This window comes from Pyxicephalus adspersus, chromosome 10 (assembly GCF_032062135.1).
Source record: "Pyxicephalus adspersus chromosome 10, UCB_Pads_2.0, whole genome shotgun sequence".
In the NCBI taxonomy this organism is placed as follows: Eukaryota; Metazoa; Chordata; class Amphibia; order Anura; family Pyxicephalidae; genus Pyxicephalus; species Pyxicephalus adspersus.
In genome coordinates, this window is record NC_092867.1 from 44,199,995 (window position 1) to 44,211,000 (window position 11,006).

Sequence of the window (11,006 nt, forward strand, 5' to 3'; positions counted from 1 at the left end):
AGTAATAATGTAGGAAGACCCAGTCTATGCATTTGAAAGGGAAGCCGTTTTTTTATACAGAGAAGATATACGAAGGGAATGGGTATGCAATATGTCTCCAGGTGTCATAAAACTTAGAAAATGCTAATAGCCTCTGATGAACCCTGAGCTTTATTCAGAAACTCATTTATTATTATTATTATTATTACATTTATACCATTCTGTGTAAAGCAGTCATTGGCCAATATGTAGCCAGATCATTATGGTGAGCATTTTGAGACCAAGAAGTCTCCTAGGCCTCAGGAAAGCTTGGAAACCATATTTAGCCTGTTCTGGTGAACCATAAGTCCCAGACATGCCTAGTTTGGTCTCTGTGAACTCTGTATTTTGTGGTAAAGAATAATGGGAGTTGGCATTTCATAAAACCTGAACCTATTGAATTATTAATATTGCTAACATCTGTGCATCCTGGGTGTGTCCTTAGAGCATCATAATCCTCTTGGACAGCCCACACCCTGCTGTCATTGAATTGTTGTATTAGTCCCACTTCTGGGGTTGGTATACAAAAGCCATGTAACCCTAGCAAAGGAAGCTCTCACTGACACCACTTCTTGCTAAGGATAATAGACCTGACACACTGAGCACTGCAGGGAGCCCAGTGACTCCGACTAATAACTTGGACTTTACACAGCAACCTGCTTTTTATTTTTCTGTATTTGTTGATGCACTGTGTTTTGTTATGTTTTTACTTATTAAACACTATAAAAAGTGTATAAAAAGTGAATTTCTGAATGCGCTAAGTAAAAATAGTATAACTTGCTAACCCAAAAACGCTACTATAAATTTGATTGCTGAGACATCCCTGTCTGAAGTGGCAGCGGGTGACAAAGACAGTATTAAAGAAGCAGAATCATAACTGCGGTTGTCAAGGGCAATGGTACATGCTCCCATCTATGAATGTGGTGGCAGTCTGTGATGGTGTGTTTGGCAAGGGGTAACTGAGTGGTTAACCTTGCCCCGTGATGGGCCCTCTCAGCCTCCTGGTGCGTGGACTGTTGCTGAGTGTGCTGGAAAGACTATGTACAGGGGTGCGGACTGAGAGAGACTGAGAATGAGTGTCAGGGCATCTTATTCACCAGGATTGGTAGCTGAGGAGTTTGGATTCATGAACAAGGTGTTGACTCAGCATGGGTTTGCGGCCTGGTGAAAATGTTTTTGTGTATGTTGTGGCTTGGCATTCCATCCTAGGCTTTCTGTGTAAGCATTGTAATTTGCCTGTGCACATGAATATGCATCTGTGTGTTGAATGGCGCAAAATGGTCCTTTTATGCCTGCCATTTCCCAATGTCCAGTGCTGTATGATTCAATCCCTGTTTACCATTGCTGCTCTGAGTTATTTGACCTCAGCTTGCCTGACCCCTGTGCTGTCTGACACACAGTTGGTGATCTTAGCTTGCCCAGTGACTCTACTGCCTGATCCTCCATTGCTTACTGCAACTTGCCACTAGCCAGAGATAAGGACAAGGAAAAGCCATCTATCTCCTTTCAATTTCCATTCATTTCCGTTTAGGTTTTCTGACTATTGACTTGAAAACCAACTAATCTACATTTACAGCCTCCTTTTTTTCCATGTGTTTTTCTCTTCACCACTGGCAGCATCTGCACATTTAGTTCATATATACTTGAACAGAGCGGTCCTCAGTAGTGTTGCTGTTCAAATTAGAACTAATTTCATAATCATGGTACATTAAATTCAACATTACCCAAAGTTGATATCCAGCCAGAAAATTCAGAGAAGGGGTTCTCTAAAAAACATGTTTGGGTCTGGCAGCCTTGTGGGTGTCCTGGTGGATATTTGCATCAAATGTTGTACTCCCCACCCAGACCCTACAATAGGCAAGACAAGCTCCAGCCACATATCACTATGATGGGTGTTAGGGCTGTAGTTTTCACTGCAGCATATCATATGTGGTCTAGGTCTTTTCACAACTTTTCACACAAACAGGTAGCACTTGTTGTCATTGTGATCCATGAGCATGTAGTTTAGATACCTTCAGCTTCCGAATTGAAAACCCAGTCAACTACTGGGTTTCCAAAATGAACATGTAGTTCAGCACAGCTAAGGGGTAGTGACTAAAATCAGCATATTTTTTGCCAAAAATCAATGTTGACTGTGTGACGTTTATCATAATGAACCACACAGTTTATTTAAAACAGTTAAGCTCTTATAGACCTTATTGATACCTACAATAATACTTTGTTCACTCACAGTGTACTCGGTGTACTAACCGTTTTTTTGTCAAAGCTCCCACCTTTCTTAGCATCACAGAAGCTTACCATAGCACCTATACCTTTCACAACAATAAGAACCTAACTAATATTACTAACAAAGGAACTGGGATAGAAATATGCACTATAGAAATACCAAAACAATAAGTCCAAAGCAAAAACTTTATAAGCATTGTAATTGTCAACACTAACTAACCTGTGCCTGGATGCTTCTGCATTGTGATCCAGCATACAAACTAAATGACAGGTGCCCACTGCCTGCCCTATAGCTTCATTCTGTCCAGAGCAGGCATGCCCATACATCAAATATGGTTTGTATGGTTTGGCTGTGGTGAGCAAATACACAAACAGTTGTTTTTCTTTCTCCTTGCTTTCTCCTGACCTTCCTTTGCCTACCACTTCAACTAGTGAGCTGCTTCTACTTGCACTATTCAGTCAAAGGCTGAGGAAATGGTGATGATAAGAAGGCCCCTCCATTGGACAAGCACAACAGCCCAGTAATTTTGCAGATATCTCAGCAGTAACAGTATTCATATTTATCTCACTATAGACTTATATTAATTGAGATAATATTATTTATTTGGTTGTTTTTGTGTGGACAAAAAAGCTAAAGCAAAATATGAGTCTTTTTTAACCTTTTGACTTTTATCAACCCTCAGATATGACTCCTGGTCATGACATTTGACTTCATCTTTTGCCCTGATCATGGCCTGTGATTTGACTTTTTGTTTCACTGTCAACCTCTTGGCTCAGTCCTGCTTTTGTGGGTCCCTGGTCTATAATAATGCTTGCCAAAACACTATGCTCAAGTCCTACTGAGCAAGAAACCCCCTAGGATTCACTTGGATGAGTGATGAAATATTCTCAATACTAGAAGTAACAAGGCCAGTTAAATATAGCTAATTACTACTGGTGTTTTGTGAAAATTTTAGGCAGACCCTGGAACAATATATTTACTCTCACTTCTTACTACATGCCAACATTAACAATTGTATATGCCAAAGAGTGTAGTCAATGGCAAAATCACTAGATACTAGTTATTGTGCGATCTAGGCAATACAAAAATGTTTGCATCTGGGGTTTTGTATGTTGAAAAAACAAAATAAAAAACGCAAAAGTAACCAAATCCTATATTATTACACGGACTGTAGATTAAGGGTCTACAACTAAGGTAACAAAACCAGAAGACTGGTTATTGATACTCATTTTCTTGTAAGATTCTATAAAAATTCCATCTTACTTCCCCAGCATTCTAAACAACATGGCCTGGTTATGGGAAATGTCATTTGTTACATAATGTTTGTTTTTGTTCTTGTTAAATAAAAAAGGTAATTAAACAATTTGGTACGTCATGATCCAAAGTCCGTTATCTGACCAAATGTGCACTCTTTAGCAATGCTGTCCTAAAAAATTGTGTAAAGATACACGATGCCCTAAAATTTTCAATGACTTTAACCACGGGTTAGTTTCAAAATGTCTCTTAATACACACACACTAAAATGTGGTAAAAACACCACATACGTACTACCCAAAAACCATTCATTATAAATTTATTTGAACTGATAAATAACAAATATTAAAAAAAAAACTATAAAAAGAGAAAATAAATTACAAATGAGGGCACTATAGCTAAAAAGAAAAAACAGCTGTTGTTACTGCTTACAAATATTATTATTGTTATTATTATTATTATTATTATTATTATTATTAATAATAATAAACAGGATTTATATAGTGCCAACATATTACACAGTGCTGTATATTAAATAGGGGTTGCAAATGACAGACAAATACAATGACACAGGAGGGGAGGACCCTGCCCCGAACAGCATACAATTTAGGAGGTGGGGGAAGTATCACACAATAGGAGGGGAGATATTTAGTGGTGGGAAGTAATGAGAGTTTTAAAAGACAGAAGAAAATGGGTAGACTAGTTTGAAAAAATGGACCTGGAAATGTTCTGAATATGAGGGGTAAATGGAAGGGGAGAATCAAAAGTGATACCAAGATAACATGCTTGAGGGGAGGGATGATATATGTCAGGGGAAGATTTGGAATGTGAGGGAGGGAAGATGACGAGTTCGGTTTTTCCAGGTTGAGTTTCGGAAATCTGTCAGACATCCATGACAAGATGGCTGACATGCAGCATGGAAACTTATACTGGACTGAAGGAGAAAAGTCAGGGGTGGACAGATAGATTTGAGTGTCATCATCATACAGATGGTACTGTTTCTTGAAAGAAACTTGAAAGGAGCGGACAGACAGATAGGAAGCAAACCAAGAGAGAGCAGTTTTACTGATACCAATGAAGCGCATGATTTGTATTAGAAGGAGGTGATCAACAGTGTCAAAACCAGAAGAAAGATCAAGGAGAAGGAGGAGGGAAAAGCTGCCTTGAGACTTAGCTCTGATGAGGTCATTTGCCACTTTAGTAAAGGCTGTTTCAGTGAAATGGGCAGCTTGAAATCCAGACTGGAGAGGGTCAAGGAAAGAGTTGGGGCTCAGGTAATCAGTGAGTCTTTTGTAGACAAGGTGCTCAAGAAGTTTGTAAACATATGGGAGAAGGGAGATAGGACAGTAGATGGTATGGAGGGGTATTACGAGGGTTTCATCAGGATAGGGAGAATAATAGCATGTTTAAAAGCGGAGGGGTAGATACCAGTAGAAAGGGAGAGGTTGAATAGTTTGGTTAGGGTGGGGGCCAGGGTAGAGGAATGGGCACGGAGTAAATCAGAGGGAATTGGGTCAAGCGGACAGGTAGTAGATGGAGATGACAAGAGAAGAGACTTCATTCACAGTGAAAGGGCTGAGTGAGGCCAGTGATGATTTACAGGTAGAAGGGGTGGTTAAGGTTGGAGTGGCCCATAGAGCAGAGACATCATGTCTGATTTTGTGAATTTTATCTTCAAAGTAGGTGGCAATGTTTTGGGCAGAGAAGGTAGTTGTGGGGGGGGCAGGTGTGGAGTTTAGGAGTCAATTGTTGAGAAGAGGCTGCGTGGGTTGGAAGCATGAGAGGAAATGACAGCAGAGAAATAATTTTGCTTGGTGAGAGTTCAGTGTTAAAGTGTTGTAGTCTGGCTTTTTAGTCCACAAAGTCAGCGCTGAGCCCTCCACTTGCTCTCGGCTGCATGAACAGTCTTTTGTAGATGTTTGGTGTGATTGTTGTGCCAGGGTCGGGGGTTAGCAGGATGGGAGTAGCGGAAGGTGACAGGGGCAAATTTATCCAGAGCCAGAGAAAGAGTGTGGTTGAACTGAGTGGCAACTTTATCTGGAAATGTGATTTTGGAGAGGGTGGGGGTTAGGGATGTAAGGCAGTTTGAGAATAGGTTGTGGTTAAGGTTACGTATATCTCTTTGCCATTGACCAGGTCTGGGATGTGGCAAAGGGGGGCAATAGTTAGATAGGTTAAAGGTAATAAGGTTGTGATCAGAAAGGGGAAAAGGCAAGTTGTCAAGGACGGTGAGGTTGCAAAGTTTGTAAAATACCAGATCTAAAGTATGTCAAGAATACACAAGGAATACACAAGAAGTAGTCCTAAAAAGGACTGTTGGATCTTTAAAACATGGTGGTTGAACCAAGAACCAATAACCCACCACACTGCAATTTCCACACTAAAATCACTATATTGCACAGAACAGCACTGTCTGTCACTCTCCCTTCTCCAACTGAACTGAATTCTCCTACATATTACAGCCCAACTACTGCCCATTGAAACCCTGCTAACCAGAGTCATAGTCTGATTATCATCCAGGGCATAATGCCTGGTATACGTTCCACACTTTCTAAACATTCTCTTACATTAAATTGGCAGAGTATGCTGCAAACTCTGCTCAGTGGAAAATTAAAGTCCATCTCTAGATGAATGTTACTCTACAAGTTGGGATCAGCAGTCCTTAGATTCCAAAAATAAATTATGGTCCCTTTAGAACCTTATTTAATTTTTATACCTGCAGTTCTCCTACCTAAAGTTTCAAACAGTTATATCATCAGACTGGCAATCCAAGTAAAAGAAATTTGTGTTTAAATTAGCAGAAAGTTTTGTAATGCCACTAAGATTAAGAGGTACTGGTAAATATTTATTTAGGTTGTTGGCTGCAGGAACTCTCAAGGGACCCAAACATCTTGGCATGTGCATTCATTGACCCAAACAAAGTCTCTGGAGGAGTGTTCCTGAACACCAATAAGATATCAAAATGTAGCTAAAACATGGGTGGAGAAGTAGAGGCAGTCTCCCATTGGCCAGATAGGTACATGCCCTTCAGCATTGCTAGTTAACCCATTTCCTGCAGTGCCAGCCAATTGTTTTGCTTTTGTGCTATAAGAAAGAACAAGATAAAACAGCTCAGAAAAAAAACAAACAATTTCTACTATTGCTAAAATAAATATGGAAAACAATGCAATTTACCATTTTAAGTATTTTACATCTGAGAGTACTTAGTATTATCATAGAAATTCATACCTTAAAGAGTCTGTGACAAACCTGCTTCTTCACCTGGGTGTTTAAATTACTACTTAGGCATCCTTTTAATGTCATAATATAACTTATCATATAAAACCAATTATTTCCCATTCATGCATCATTGTATATTCTTTTAGAACTGGTGATTTTTGTAACATATTGGTTGTTTGGTCACATAAATGTCTGTAAAATTACTTTCCGCTTTTATTACCTACGTGTTCATGTACTGAGCCACATCCTGCACTTTATATGGAGAAGACTCTGTAATTTAAGTCCAAGAAGTACCCAACCCATATATTGTATACAAAACCAAACTTAACTAACCGCAGAACCGCACAAACTGCACCTTTAATCCTATTACAAATCTTCCACTAACAGAGTGCACCTATTTTCCTGGATCTTTCTACCCCCTTTCCCCTATCTTTCCAATTTTTTCTTGTATTTCTTTATTGCTACATTTCTTTTAAAGGCACTGCTATAAAATATATTGGCTTTAAATGTGTTTATTGATAAAACCTAGTTTTCTGTTTTACATTTAAAAAAAAAAGCCATTTACCTTTACTTCCACAGAGCCCTCGATCTCATGATCCCTCCACATATGGCCATGATTCGGTCCACCCTGTCCTGATATCTTTCTTCATTCCAGCACGGAGGAACCTCCAGGCACCGCCATCTTCTCCCTTCTTCTGCTTATGTCACCGGATCTTGTGCCCATTTCAGGGAAATGCCTTTCTGCAAAATAAGCAGTCTGAAGCCTCCTGGGCCACCGCCACAGGGGTAACTCACCCCAAATCATGTAACTCACTTCCTCCAAGACCAGGTCATCCAGCCTTTGACTGAATAGTGCAAGTAGAAGAAGCACAGTGATGAGTTTACATCTTTGTCATTGTGATTTCTCTTCCTACAGCATGCTTATTGTCAATATATGAACTGATTTGCTTGTTGCATTGCTTCTTTTCTTTCACACGCCAGCTCTGCTATACGGGGACAACAAGAGACTTGTACCAAGGTCACATTCAGTACTTGCTTGAATTTAATGATGCATTTATGGATACAGAGCTGCCTTTTATGTGTGTCTTTTATACCCACCTAGAGTTCAGATTTAACCTAAACTTTACAGTTTTACCATAAAATGTGTCAAAGTGAATTAAATTCACTAAATACTTCAAAATATCATAAAGCACAAGGAAAGATTTATTATCTGTCCGTACTTTTTTTCTAATAGGCATTGGAGAGCCATGTAACCCCATCAATGAAATAATTATATAAGGACTCATCCTTTAGAACTGGCCGATCAAAGTCAAGAAACAAAGATATTCCACTCCTTCGATAAATGTGCTAATAAAGCATAATTTGAGTGAAGCCCCGAGATAACACATCAGCATCAGAAATGCCAACAAGTATTCCAAAGAGAGCTCCAGGCACTCACCCTTCCTGTTTCCTTTGAGATGCGACTGACCGGAAGAACATTGGACCTAAGAGCACCACGGCCAGAAACATGAACAGCTAAGCAAAATTAATGTAGCCTGAGGCATGACTAAAATTCCTGTACCCAACAGCAAAAAAGAGTATTTTAATGCAGGGAGATACTTGGAGGGTTAGAAGACTTTGGATAAATATTCAAAGAGCACATTGGGTTTTTGGACAGAATTCAAACAATCCAGTCTGTATGCTGCTTTCTAAGCTTCAGAGTGTCAAAGGGAAAAAAAAGTCATATTCATATCTTCAAATACTTGCAGGATTATTAAAATAAAGGCAATGCAAAGTTCTGTAAGTCTGGATGCCCACAAATTATCAACCCTCTTTAAGTATTCTGTAATAATTTGCAATTCATTGGCACCTGTAGCCATCAGATGAAAAAAACATATCATAGATGTTTAGAGAATTTGGGAACAGGGTAGTGGACACTGTCTGGTCTGTTCTATTAGGTGGACACATACTGACATATACTTAAACATGACATTTACGTGTGACAGGTGATGATATCACAATGGCAATCTCACAATTAATGGAGCAATAGCCTTTAGATTTATGTTATATTATATATATAATATATAATGTTATATAAAATGTTATTATATATTATATGTTATGCTATCCAAAAGCTTTGTACATTATATTCATTTGAACTAATGCAGAGGATGCCATCAGACAATAAAGAGAAAATAGATACAATGTGGTGTATATTAATATGCCTATGTAATGAAGGAAGTAATTTTTAAGGGCTTGGTCAAAAGTTTTCAATTAATCTGATTTAGGATGACAATGGCTTGGAGGACAACAAGTAAAAAAGAAATACTTCAACCTATTATTCCTAAAATCCCTTTACAACTGCACAATAAAGACCTGGTAGAGTGGATGACCCAACAAAGACCAATTTAAACTTAAACCTTCTCCTGTTTCTCCCAGACACAGTGCTGCATATTTGTGGTGATCCATGAATGGGTTCCCACTACTTCTTCCTATGCCAAAGCCCTCTGCAGAGGCCAACAACAAACAGGAATTGTTTTAGCATTGGGTCAATGTTGTTGAAATAAGACTCAAAATGAAGATATTCCATACACTGATGCCCAATAATCCAAGTGCATAATTGCAATTAAAAAATAAGACAATGAAAATACAATTCCCATGTGGAATGAAAAGAATCAATATATGGCTGGAATTTAGGGAGTTATTGGGGAAAATTAGGTAAAGAGCTGATCTTCTTCTACCTATCATGTGAACAGAGCGTTTATACATATTCAGAACTGCTAAATATTTGTAAAAGAGATCCAGACGGTAAGAATAAAAATCTTACAAGAATAAGATTTCTAAAAATAACAATGTGGTGATAAAACAGGCAAATAAGGGGAAAAATACAAGTATACAATATAATACAATATAATAATGACACTTTGGGAATATAAGCAGGATCCAAAATCAGTCTATTACAGGCTATTACAGGAACCCATATTTTTATTACTAAAGGTGCTCAGACTGTATAATTCCAACTGGATTTTAGGGATCAGTCAGTATCCATTTCTATGAAAGGTTTCACCTTAATTGTGCTGTTGGTGGCTGTGGTGCTAGGGTGTGTATTGTTGATAGGTATGGTGCTGGGGTGGTTGGTGATGATAGAACTACTGCTGAAACAGGTCATCAATCCATCACTGGTTCATGGTATTGAATGCCAATTGTTCCACAGTGGTACAAAGTCTTTCAGGACAATTCCACCCGCCACACTGAAAAATCTGCCCAATAAGACACTTGAGGGTGGACACCTAAACAGCATATTCGGTCAATTCTGACCATACCTCCAGTTTCCTGGCCCAATAATTCATTGTACCGAGTTTAAAATAATCTGGGACTGGGACTTTGGAACATGTTGAATAAAATGATACCATCTGTCCTATATGATCTTCTAACTGCTGCTATCCTTCTGCTTCCCAAGACTGGTGATAGTCAGCTATCATGACCCTACTCAGCCTGGTGCTGCTGCTGAATCTGGGTTGACTTGCTGACATAAAGGCAGGGGTTGGACTAAGTCATCACCCTTCAAGTCCAAGTCAAGTTCCAAGTCATTGACACCAAGTCCCAAGTCACCAAGAATTCTTCCAAGTCAAGTCCCAAGTCAAGTTACTTAATTTATCCCCATTTGTCCCCATATAGAAACAGAGCTCTGATCCTGTTCTTGAGCACAGGATTGCATTCTAAGTCCACTACATTCTAAGTCCACTACATTCTAAGTCCACTGAGTCCTATCTCTTTAGCGAAATGGCACCTTGTACTGTTGTATGCCATCTTTTATAGAGGGCTGAGGTGGCATCAGCATTCCGTAGAGGACAGAGACAAGGGTGCCATTGGAGCTGTATTTGATTGACTCAGATCGTACTTTGGAATTACAAAGGGAAATGGAAAAATCCAGGCCAGAATTGGCTCCAACTGGATCTTTCCTTCCGTCACTATTTATTACTTAACCAAGGTATATACACATGATGAAAATACTCCCAGTTTTAGGCCATTTATAGCAAATACTAAAGGCTTAAAATTTTCTTTAAATGGTTGCAGCCGTTTTCTGATATAGTAAAGCGATAACCTTTTAATTTTGAACATGTTTTAGTATGGGTTACAGTTATTTCCCTGTTTTTAGAATACTTCACTGGATGAGCCCAACCTTCCCTCCTCAGCCAAACTGCTCTCCGTTACCTCCTCATTTGGACTCACACAGCACATCAATGGCCCCACACACATAGCCGGACACACTTTAGACCTGGTATTTTCTAAACTCTGCAACCTCACG